Source organism: Macrobrachium nipponense, chromosome 7 (genome assembly GCF_015104395.2).
Source record: "Macrobrachium nipponense isolate FS-2020 chromosome 7, ASM1510439v2, whole genome shotgun sequence".
NCBI classification, from domain to species: Eukaryota; Metazoa; Arthropoda; class Malacostraca; order Decapoda; family Palaemonidae; genus Macrobrachium; species Macrobrachium nipponense.
In genome coordinates, this window is record NC_061109.1 from 79,009,704 (window position 1) to 79,023,684 (window position 13,981).

Genomic DNA, 13,981 nt, shown 5'->3' on the forward strand with positions numbered 1-13,981 from the left:
TCACTTCAATTATTGTCAAATGTTACCGTGAAAGAGGAAAGAATTATGACATGTATATATTATATATATATATATATACATATATATATATATATATATATATATATATATCTATATATATATATATATATATATATATATATATATATATATATAGATATATATAATTATTATATGAGCAAAGGAATATGGACAGACGGGGTCAGTCCAGACGAAAACAAGATAAATACGTTAAAAAAAATAACTAACGAATCGTCAAATAAACATTAGACCGATAAATAACAAACAAGAGCGAGGAAAAACAAAAGAAAAGCAACAACCAACCCAACAGCAAAAAGATCCAGCGTATGAGGAAAGAAACAACAGAAAAAAACAAAAGCCGTTCGCGAAGCGAAGGGGATATACGAGAGAGAGAAAAAAAGGATGATATAAAAGTTCGACTTAAAATTGGGAAGGCTTCATCTGGGCCAAGTCTGGAAATTTTCTTTATTAGCCGCCGCGTATCAATCAAAGACGTTCCCGGGAGATGATAGATGATTTTCGACTCCCCGATAGACGGCCTTATCAAGAGGTTCATTAAATTCATCTTCTGAAGGCTCCCTCTGGTTTACCGCGAACTGGGACAGAGGGAGAAAGACTCGGAGCGATGCGAAAAAGGGGAAGGTGGGAAGAGAGAGAGAGAGAGAGAGAGAGAGAGAGAGAGAGAGAGAGAGAGAGAGGTTGGTTATTCTTTCACAAATATCTCAATGCAAAATCCTAGCATAAACTTCCCCCTTCCTCCCACCCAACTCTCTCTCTCTCTCTCTCTCTCTCTCTCTCTCTCTCTCTCTCTCTCTCTCTCTCTCCTTAAGAGTCATAACGAAAAACTTGATGGAAACCTCTGGTCTGTCTCTATCTCTCTTCTTTTACAAGTAAATCGTAAAGAAGACACTTGACGAAACTCTCTCTCTCTCTCTCTCTCCTTACGAATCATAACGAATAACTTGATGGAAACCTCTGGTCTGTATCTATCTCTCTTCTTTTACAGGTAAATCGTAAAGAATACACCTGACTCTCTCTCTCTCTCTCTCTCTCTCTCTCTCTCTCTCTCTCTCTCGTCTTCTCTCTCTCTCTCTCTCTCTCTCTCCTTACGAGTCATAACGAAAAACTTGATGGAAACCTCTCGTCTGTCTCTATCTCTCTTCTTTAACATGTGAATCGTAAAGACACTTGACAGAAACCTCTCTCTCTCTCTCTCTCCTCTCTCTCTCTCCTCTCTCTCTCTCTCTCTCTCTCTCCTTTATTAGTAGTGTGCCTCCGGAAACCTTTAAAAAGAATTACAGACAGAATTCGCCGTCAAGCGAATACTGAGAGTGACAAATAAAATCCGAAAAGAACCTCTGAAAAGAATGGGCCTCCGCCCGCCGCCGCCGCCTCCTTTTTCCCTCCCTCCTCCTCCTCCTCCTCCTCCTCCTCCTCCTCCTCCTCCTCCTCCTCCAACCTTATCACATTAAAATAGTTGGACATCTGGTATATTCACACGGGCTGCTAAAGGAGTGAGGTAGAAGACGAGGAAGGGAAGGAATGATATATGATGAGAGAGAGAGAGAGAGAGAGAGAGAGAGAGAGAGAGTAGAGAGAGAGAATATAATAAAAAGTATACGGGATTCAAAAGGGCGAGGAAAGAAGTCTTCAATTTCTTTTACACTAATTCCTTCCATTCATATAAGCAAGTAAGCAAGCAAACAAGCGCGCGCAACACGCACCCACACACACACACACACACACATATATATATATATATATATATATATATATATATATATATATATATATATATATATATATATAACCCTATATCTGCTCACTCTAGTAATCATGGCTTCTTCAAAGCTCACTTAATAATTCAAGGGTTTGAAAAGTTTCCTTGAATAAAGAAGCCTTCTTCAAAGCTTCAAAATTAACAAAGCTCGCTCAGAACATGGTACTTAAACAGACAAGAACCCCAACTAACCCACTGGAAATTGAATCGTCACAGGAGCTCGCTTCAACAAATAAAATAAGCTTCCTTTCGAGCTGTGGAATAAACAAAGCTTATTCAGAGCTTACTTCAACAAACCCTCGAAGAGCTTCCACAATAATCATGACAAAAAATTCTTCGGGGTTTGCTCAAAGAAGAAAATGGTTCCTTTTAAAGGTCCGCCTTCTCGAGAAGAAATCCTCACATGATCTGCTCTGAGAGAGACCAAGAGTGCGAAAGGCACAAATACTCTCTAAGTCATGATTAATGAGAACACAGGATTATGCCGGCGAAATCAAGGATGAGAGAGAGAGAGAGAGAGAGAGAGAGAGAGAGAGATGTTCAGGCAGTAACTCTTGATACAGCAGGATTTAACGAGGTAGATTGATGAAAGGGAAAATCACTCAAAGTGACGAAAAAAAAGGAAAAAAAATGTAGAGAACATGGCTTACATGAAATGCTGATTTTTTTTATAAAGGGTCTTTTGTCCAGAGTAAGTCTCTCTCTCTCTCTCTCTCTCTCTCTCTCTCTCTCTCTCTCTCTCTCTCTCTCTCTCTCTCTCTCTCTCAGCAGATAGAATACCAAATGAATGACAGCTACAATCACTTATTCAACGGGTCAGTCCCAAGATTCTCTCCCTCTCAAAAGTTTTAAGTAAAGGAAATCTAATATGAACAATGTATCATTTCAGATCTTGCTTTTGTCTATTAAGAGAGAGAGAGAGAGAGAGAGAGAGAGAGAGAGAGAGAGAGAGAGAGAGAGAGAGAGAATAAAAATACGCGATCTGCATACTTCCTATAAGCTGTTTTCTAGATTAGGAATAAAAACTTAATAGAGAGAGAGAGAGAGAGAGAGAGAGAGAGAGAGAGAGAGAGAGAGAGAGAGAGCAGTTCCTGTGAAGGCTAACACTATCTTCTTCCATTATAAAATGGAGGGGGAAGGGTTGTAAGACAATAATGAAGGGCAATCGTCCTTTAATTAAAACACCATCTAAAGGTGGGCTAAATTTAGCCGAATCAATTCTGCTAGAATCTGTTAGGTGTGACATTGACGGAGCGATATACTGATTGATTTATAACATAATGGCGTCGCAGACATCGAAAAGCTAAAGTGCTCACACAAAAAAAGCAAATTGTTCGTAACCAAGATAACTTCGTTCCTTTGAAACATTCTAAAGGCTGTTTAAGGTACAAAAGACCGTGCTGGCATAAGGCCATCTACAGGGATTATCAATACCGTTCTTCGGTATCAGCATCTTTCATGTAGTATGTGCAAAGCAATTCTTGCTTCAAAGCAGAATTCTCATCCTCATCCTTACAGGTTCCTGGCAATGATGATGAAATTTTGAAAAAGTCAAATATATTAAAACTATCTTTTTCAAACTTTCTTACAGTGTATGCAAATACTCATTTACCAAAAAAAAAAAAAAAAAAAAAAAAAAAAAAAACATTAAACCTTGAAACCCCGTTAAATTCAAGGTCAACTTGTAACACGCATCTTACACTTGACAGTCAAATATATCAAAACTTTCTTAAAGCCATTGCCTCTAAACTGCCAAAAAGTCACTCATTTACAACATGCAACTTTTTTTTAAACCTCGAAATTCAGTCAAAATCCGGATAAAGTTTAATTGCAGGTTAAGATTAAGCTTTGACGGATTATATGAAAGCCCTGTTATTAATTATCCTCTATCTTTTCCTCTTTCTCGCTCTCTCTCTCTAACCATGATTCGACTTACAATAATTAACAGACCAACAAGTACAGCCACCTAGGTCAACATACAGGCAATTGGTTTAAAAGCAATTTGCCTAGCTCTCTCCGTCCTCATCCGGATTTTCAATTCGGAATCTTTCGCTCCAGAGAGAGAGAGAGAGAGAGAGAGAGAGAGAGAGAGAGAATAGTGTATTATTTAACAGATTGCTCGGTACATATCTGATTGATATGCATACTGCTGATCCAAGACTGACTGATTAACTGGTTTACGGAACCTGTCATAAGACGACTAGGGTCATCTACACCTGAAATGAACATGAGAGAGAGAGAGAGAGAGAGAGAGAGAGAGAGAGAGAGAGAGAGAGAGAGGCACCTCTTTGCTGGGTGTGAATACCACCTCGTCAAACCTATTCTGCGGGAGCAAGAGAAGTGAAAACTCGAGCGATAAATTCGAGAACTTCAAATGAAGTTGCTGGAGAAACAAAGTCACAAGACTTTGATATGCCCGTCGCATATTTAGGCATGAACTCACATACGAACGAAACACGAATGTCTGGTATCACACAAGCTAAAAAAAAGTGGAGGGCGGGAGGTTGGGGGAAGGTTCCATTCTTAAACAAATGAACTCTGCTCGACGAGAGACGGAGAGAAAGGGAAAGATTAACACAACTTCTGTCAACCACTGAGTGAGAAAGGGAAGTTCTCCCTTTTCTTCAGTTAACCATTAAGAGAGAGAGAGAGAGAGATAAACGACACGGAACAGCAGAAAAAGCACAGAGAAAAGGGATATCACTTATATAAAGTCAAGACTCATCCATCAGTATTAAACTCTTATCCACGTCCCTTAATCTCCACCTAACCCCATCTTCCCCCTTCCCCTCTCCCTCAACCCCACCCCAACCCCACCCATCACAGACAAAGACTATCGTCCTTACAACTTTAGTTATTATCCACCCTATACCAGGGCAAGCAACAATGGCTCTTAAAGACATCTGTGAATAGAGCGTCGACTCCCGCGTCACGCCTCCGCTGTTGAAGAATTACATTCTTTTTTACGGCTTAACTTTAAGATGTATTTGTCATCACATTCTCATCAGGCGAAAAGCGTGTGTGCCTTGGTGGTGGTGGTGGTGGTGAAGATGATGATGACGACGATGTGGAAGACGTGAATGTGGGAATGTGCTTTTGGGAAGAATGAGGAAATCAGCATTGCAGTTAATATTACATTATTAATAACATTCATGTAAGTCTTCACAGTGCTTTACGCCACTGTTTACAACGACAGAAGACGGCATTTCAAATCCTAACTTACAAAAACAGACAGCAACAAGCTTTCACACTTGGTCCAATAATAAGTGAATAATGGGGAATGAATAAACGTTTATGCGCAGGCGCATAGAAATGGGCACGACTCGACCATTTGTGTGTACGTGGGTGGGACTTGCGTGTATTCACAAAAATTTGATAGCATTTTATGGTAGCAGACGACCAAGGGAAACCTGAACGAAGACCGTACTCAAAGAGTCTGGAGGGAAGGAAGGAGGAACTATAGAACTTAAGGGCACTTAGGCCAAAGGACGAGAGCAGGGGACCTATGAGGTCACTCAGCGTTTGAAAGGTGTAACAGGAGGATGACCTCGCAGTTGCACCGGAGACAATCGTTAGTTTTGTTTGTTCGTATGGTGTTTTTCCGTTGCATGAAACCACTGGTTATTCAGCAACGGGACCAACGGCTTTACGTGACTTCCGAACCACTTCGAGAGTGAACCTCCATCACCAGAAATAAATATCCCTAACTCATCACTGGAATGCCCGAGAATTGAACTCATCACCGAAATAAATATCCCTAACTCATCACTGGAATGCCCGAGAATTGAACTCGCGGCCACCGAAGTGGCACGCCAAGACCATACCGAACACGCCACTGAGGCGCTCTGAAATAATCGTTAGAGAGGGAGGAAAGTCATATGGAAGAAAAAGAATATGAACAGAGGTACAGTAATAGGAATGAAAGAGGTTGCAGCTAGGTTTGTTTGTGTGTATGGTGTTTTTCCGTTGCATGGAACCAAAGGTTATTCAGCAACGGGACCAACAGTTTTACGTGATTTCCGAACCACGTCGAGAGTGAACTTCTATATCAGTAATACACATCTCTGGCCCCTCAATGGAATGTCCGAGAATTGAACCCGCGGCCAACGAGGTGGCACGCCAACACCATACCAACCACGCCACTGTGGCGCCTGGTTGCAGCTAGGGGCCGAAAGGACGCTGAAAAGTACCTTAACTAATGCCTACAATGCACCACGTGAGGTGCACTGACGGCACTATCCCTACGGGAGCAAGGAGTCTGGTACTTCATTGCAGGAGTCCTGTCAATAAATTTTACATGAAGACAAAAATACTGTTATCATTAATATAAAATAATTCTTCTACCGTGGTATGGTCCTGCTCTTGCGTGCAGAAGTATCAGCTAAACAGGAGGAAGATCGATACTGGTCACTTCTCTGTAAACTCTCTTTAACAGTGATGTAATATTTCCTAGAGAGTAAGTCGGTAAAACTTCTATTCGTTATTATAATAATTAAAGTTACTTTAAAACAACTATCTTACACAGCACCCACCTACCCACCCACCTCCCGGGACCCCAAATTATCACTACTTACACGTATAGTCACTGAAATAAATATCCAAGTGAGCTTTCATTATATGTTTTACATTTTTCAAGCGTAACTTTACTACTGTGAAAAACTTGATTCATTAAAACTTGTCGCTTCTCTGCACAAAGAATGTCGTAAGACCCACCACAGCTGACTAACTATCAGGAATCTAATTCACTGCTTCGAGGCAATGGGATTCAACAGCGCTCTCTGACTTGCTTGGGAATCGAACTAGAGACCTCTGTTCGTAAGTTAAACTTCCAAACGCACACACTTGTGAAGGAACTGCAAAATGGACTTGTTATCGCGGGAACTATACATACATACATACATACATACACACACACACACACACACACACACATATATATATATATATATATATATATATATATATATATATATATATATATATATACACACACACACACAATATAAAAATACCGTATCGTGCTCTAAGAAATCAATAGAAGGATCCACAGTAATATCCTTGTTTATCTAGGTAGAATATATTTATGGAAATATATACAAAGCTTTAAGCTTTAGTCCATCCTCCTGTTGACTTGATCACTAAGCACTATACTATAGATATATATATATATATATATATATATATAAATATATATATATATATATATTATATTATATTATATAATATATATATATACTATATATATTAATATATATCATATATAATAATATAGATATAATTATTATATATTATATATTATATATTATATATATATATATATATACACACACACATACACACACATTACAACGCCAACAAAAACACACAGAAGAAGATGCATTCCGCATTCACAACAAAACCTTCACCAAACGGTCAAAGTTCGAGGAAGAAAAATCTACGTCATCCGAAACACACACACACCACAAAACAAAAAAAAAAAAAAAAAAAAAAAAAAAAAAAAAAAAAAAAAAAACACGTAAGAATTCCCTGGCGCAACTTTACACAGATCGCTTTACCTTTCTGGCAATCCTCGGTTTTCCACAGCCTTCCAGCATCCCCCCCCCCCCCCTTCCTAACCATCCCTACCCCCCCCAAAAAAAAAAAAACCTGCAACCTGAGACTAGGCAAATGTTGTTGGGAGGATGGGAGGGGGGTGGGGGAAAGCAAAAGATTCTCTTACGAGATGAATTTCAAGAAAAAATATCAACGGATGAAACAAGATGAAATATAATTTGAAACATGAAGATACTTGGAAACTAAAATCTAAGTGTATGATTTTTTTTTTTTAACTTTAATTTTGTATTTACCTGGGTATGGAATATCTCCATGATTAAGTCTTCATCCAAACGCATTTGCACTACTTCAGTGTCAATGACCAATGCCCCTGTAATGCCAGCGTCTATTATAAACCTATATTTAACTAAATAACTAAAAATAATGATGGAAAAAAGCAACCGCCCGAGTTTAGCTACAGGATGAATTACTTAGTTTTCATATAAACGAATGTTCACTATGTCAGTGTCGAAGACCAATGCTCTCTTAACGCCAACGTTGATTATAAACCTATCTGTAAATAATTAACTATCTGTAAATAATTAACTAAAAATAATAACGTAACTATGTCAAAGGACGAATGACTTATCTTTTTTATGAACGCACTTGCACGACTTCAGCGTCGAAGGTCCATACTCTTGTAACGTCAACGTCGATTATAAAATTGTCTATATATCCTAACTAATAACAAAAGGGATGAATTTCGAGTCAAAAGACGAATTTCTGAATTTCCGAGTCGAATTGAAGACACTTCACCCTACCGGGTATTGTACAGCATAAATTCTCCTTTCGTTCTTCACTATAACTTTGGCCAATGTACCTTTCCCACGCGAAGCAACCCAGGGGGCCATTCACCCGTCGTGTGGCTAATACGGGTCCGAGGGGGAAGATATGACACTTTTCCGCTCGAATAGAAGAAGAAGCCAGAAGACGAAAAGAAGGCGAATATTGAGGAGGAGGAGGAGGAGGAGAGGAGGAGGAGGAGGAGAGATAACGTGAATAGCAACAAGCACAAATGGCTGAAAACTGACTTAGTCGCTTGACAGCGCATGCGCGTTGCATTACATGAACGGAAACCCTGAATAAATAAACAATTTAATGAAAACACCCGTATCTCCTCCCTTAAAGAAGGAGCGAAACCAGGTGATACTAGTCCAGTATTCTATGAGCATCTAGGGGATGAGGGTGTTACTTCATCGTTTTGTTCCAGGGAGGTCAAACGGCGTCTGGCTTATCTTGGTGGTCATATAGTAGATACAGACCTGACCTGACCTGACGCAATGTTGCAGCCTTTGCTGACTGCACTACCATATATATAGCTATATAGCTTTGGTATTATTGAATTGGCTGGATCTAAATTTCTTTACTAAACGCAACATATCTTCTTTATTTTCAACGCTATATACTGTCGTCCATAGTTGTTGTTTTTTTTGTTGGGTGTTTTTTTTTTTTTTTTTTTTTTTAAATAATAAACGTTTATGCATGAAATTTAATCTATCGCACACATACACACACACACACAATGGAAAACACAGTTATGAAGCGACGTGAAGATACACCGAGCAATGCACCAATGACACGCTGAAAAAAAAACAAAAAAAATTGCGGCTCTTTCTCCATTATCAAATTGCAAAAGAAGTGCAAAGTGTGATAATGAAAGACCGCAACGAAAATACCGCACGGAAGAGTCTCCATGCAAAGGGAGGGAAAACCACAAAATTAAAGAGTAGCTACATTTGCATGTGAGACTCAACGAAAAGGAAAAAAAATGTAGCGATTTCGTGCAATATCATAAGCAGCAAAACTGCAAGACTTTGCTTATTGCATAGACGTTCCTTTCATGAAATTCGTTAGTCAACATACAACGCCAGCCGATACTTTCTGTAAATGAATGATACTTTTTCTTTTAACTTTTGCAGGGGTAGGCGGAGGAGGTGGGGGGACTGGGGGAAAAGGAGAGGCGGACCAATTTACCCTTCCAAAATTTTTCACTAAAACTGAGTCGTTCCCCTCATGATACGATACCTACGGAGACAGAAAAAAAAAAATTTGTATATTCTTCTCGCTGTTGTTGCTTGAGTCAAAGGATGGTTGGGGCCCCAACCCACCTTATATTAAGGTTTTTATTATTGTAAAAAGAACGCCAGTCGATGCAAAAAGTGTTTATAAAAAACATTAAACACCAAAGAGACAGTTCCTAACAGACACAAAATACTGAAAACGGGCTTCTAATAAAGCGGCAAGACGAGTTGACTGATATAATTCTGCAACCTGGCGTTACACAGGTCACGACGCGTCGGCGAGACAGGAATAAAAGACATTCATAATCCGCTAACTTCATGTTTCCCTTTACACCGCTGTCTCTTCAATTCGAAAAATCTTATCAATATTTATATTTGTATATTTCGTCAATATTTCTTTTTTTTATTAATACTGTTATTTCTATATTTTATCTATGATTATATTTTTATATTTCATCAATACTTATATTATATCTTCTCAATACTTATATTCTGATATTTTATCAATATTTCTAGGTTTTTACTCATATTCTTATATTCCTTCTAATGTGTACTAACTATATTCTATTGGATAAGATTTTATTTTGAATCTGAATTTGAAAAATGGGCATAAAAACCGTACATAATTATCAAAATTACGAAGATACACGTTAACACGGCATATATATATATATATATATATATATATATATATATATGTATATATATAAATATATGTATATATTATTATATATATATGTAATGTATGTGTGTATGTACACACCAACATCCGCACACACACACACACACAGCATACGTTCCCCACCAACCGCTCCGAGCAAGGTAATAACAATCACGAAAGAAAATAACTCCTTCTCCGCATAATGACGTCTTAACACGGAATCGTAATAATGACCCATTTTTCTTAGCGGAAGTAAACAGTTGCTTGGGTAGACAATGCATGTGTGGCTCCGAAATAGAAAGAGAGAGAGAAAAAAAAATGAAAAATAACCATGGCACGAAGGTATTTGATATATTCAAGTTTTGCATTTTTCACGTAGGGTAGTTATGAAGTTATTACAGAGCAAATAAGAAACATTATTACTCTGTGACATGAGTAGTACGGAATCCTTTTTGGAAAAGATTAGTACAAGGCCTTTAGCTTGTAAACATAACGACAGAACTGATTTAAAATATTTGAAAATATTGATTAAGAACACACTAAGCTTTTTAAAAATTCCGATTATTGTTTGCAAGCATCCTGTTCATATAATTTCTAGTTGTAAACATATCAGCCCACAAAGCAAAGGGAAAAAAGAAAAGAAAGTGGACGTCATAAAATACTTATAGAAAACGTAACTTTAACAACTTTTAAGGGGTGTCTTTAGTTTAAACATTTAAAACCACAGGAGACAGAAATATCCTCGTTATATGCATCGCCCAGAATATTTTGTAAGCACGACGTACGATCAGAGAGAGAGAGAGAGAGAGAGAGAGAGAGAGAGAGAGAGAGAGAGAGAGAGAGAGAGAGAGAGATTGATTCTCGTTATGCAACACCAACAATAATCTCTTGTTAATCGAAGCTTCGAATGGTTTCGGGAAGTTTCGTGAGCGCGGAGCAAAGAGAGAGAGAGAGAGAGAGAGAGAGAGAGAGAGAGAGAGAGAGAGAGAGAGAGAGAGAGAGAGAGCAATAAACGCCTTTTAGAAAAAGCAAAATCGACGAAATAACAGCAGTAGGAACCGCGAAAGCAGCAAGCACACGAATACCGCTGTATTTCAACGATGGCGCCCCGTCGGCGCTATTTATCAGCTTTGCGTAATTAAAAATACTGAAAACTTCATCAAACAATTAGCATTATCGGGGAAGGTAATTCAATAATAATAAATGGTAATCAATAGCGGAATACAGACGGCCGTTCATGAAAAAAACGACACGAAAAACAAGGGCAGCTTTAATGCTGCGTCACTCGCCAGTACCGTGTCGTCAAAATAGTTGACACGTTGGAAAGGTGTGTGTGTGTACATACATATATATAATACATTTATCTGTATGTAGGACATATATCTATATACTCGTGTATGTATATATAATATATATATATATAATATATATATATATATATATATATATATATATATATAAAACGATAAACAAACATACATATATAGTACATATTATCACAATCATTCACGTACACATTATAGTTTATATATAATGAACAGTGATATATTACTGTTGTAAATAGATTGAAAATTTCACTGTAAAGTCCTATTAATAAAGGTACTGCAGTGTGCTTTTCTCTCTCTCTCTCTCTCTCTCTCTCTCTCTCTCTCTCTCTCTCTCTCTCTCTCTCTCTCTCTCTCTCTCTCTCTCATACAGAAAATATGTACTCTGCAGCATTGCTTCAAGGCCAGTAATTGAGTTTCACTTATAACTGTTGTAAGGAGGAAATCCTTCCATAAATTTAGTTTCTCAAAGATTTCTAGTCATCAAAATCAAAGTGCCTCAAAATCAAAATCAGCATCAACAACACAAACTCTAAGAAAGAGACAACAAACGTAAACACAAAAAACAAACATCTTGTACCAAATACAAAATAACCACCACTAGAACAAAATAAATAATTTACAGGATGAAAAATATAAAACTAATGTATGAAAACAGCAAAGTCGAGAAAAATAAGTGAACGCAGTAAAAAATAAAAAAATATTTTCTTTCTTCCAAAATCTCGCCTTCAGCATATAAATGGCAGAGTCGACCTCGACTTTCGTCCTGAATAAGTCGAATTCAACACTGAATACTGAACAGTTCCTCATTAATTTAGTTGAAGGCCTTTTTTTTTATTTTTTCCGGAAGGGGGCGCTACCCCCTAATTGGGTCGGTAAATCTGCTACGATTTTGTGGATTCCACTTTTTTCCCCTCAGGATATTTTTTCATTCTATATTTTTTCACATAATATATTAAGGTGACGGATATAGGCAACTATGTCATGATCTGGAGAAGACAGAAAACGAGATGAATGGATGGAGATAATGATATGGCAAGATAAAAGTATAAATAACGATCTGTGATAAGTAAAAAAAAACTGACTAAAAGTTGATACCTAGACTGTCACTCATGCAGATCGGTTGATATAGAGTGTAACGAGTATACGTGCATCTATCACAAATGCATACATACATACAATATAATATATACTATAAGTATAATACACATATAGAGTATACACACACACACACACACACACACACACATATATATATATATATACTAACTGACCAACCCGGCACTGCCCAGGAAATATCTGATTACAGCTGATAAACTCTCTCTCTCTCTCTCTCTCTCTCTCTCTCTCTCTCTCTCTCATATTCCTGAACCTAGAATTAAAGAGCTTTAGGAGCTTCACTATTCATATTAGTAACCTTTAAAACTGTGGATTAGACACTAATATCTGTAGTTTTTTCATAAGTTTTACATGTCACCCCCTTCTTATCAGGGTTGAACTTAGACTTGAAGGGAGTGTCACTATTCATCTCAGCGACCTCGAAAACTACGGATTAGACACTAATATCTGTTGCCTTTTTTTAAACTATTATTTTTAGCAGATTCCACCCCCCTCCCTGTTTGGGACTGAACTTGTACTTTAAAGGGCATCAGGAATGTCACACTTCTCAGCGAGCTCGAAAACTAAGGATTAGACAATAATATCTGTCGCTATTGTTATTTTTACAAGCCACTCCCTTCTCACACCCATCCCAATAGGGGCAGAACTTGGACCTAAACGGCATCAGAAATGTCACTAATCTTCTCAGGAAACTCGAAAACTATGAATTAGACACTAATATCTATCGTTTTCTATCATATTTACTCCCCCCCCAACTCTTCCCCATCCACACTTAGATGCCAGTGATGTTTTCACCCCAGTGTTCATTCCAAGATAGTAAGTAGTATGTGTGCACCAAGTTTGGTTGAACTTGTTCCATGCGTTTCAAAGTGTATGTGGAACACACACAACCATATATAATATATATATATATATATATATATATATATATATATATATATATATAGATATAATACACACACACACACACTTCAAATCTGATAACCATCGGAGCCACAGCTTTGGAATCGTGAACTCCCAAAGGAGCCACGAGTTCACAACATCACAAGAGCGGAATAGATTACATATTCATAATCCCCTGAATAGTACAAAGTATCAAGAGGTTTAACAGCCTCCGGAAACTAAAGGAAACGCAGTTGCTGGAGTCCTCCCGCGGGACCAGCTCACTTTTCCCAAATGCTCCACACAGGCAATTTCTCCTTCGTGGAATGGAGCAGACTGCCTGCCAGTTCATTTCTCTTGGATATATATATAGTATATATATATATATATTATATATATATATATATATATATATATATAATCTATCTATATATATATATATATATACACTACATATATTTTTGCCTTGTATAAATAATTCACGCTTCAATAAACTAGAAAATATACTTAGAAAAGAGATACACATGGATGTCAGTGAATGGATGAAAAAAGATGAATTAATATGACCCGAAGAATATAT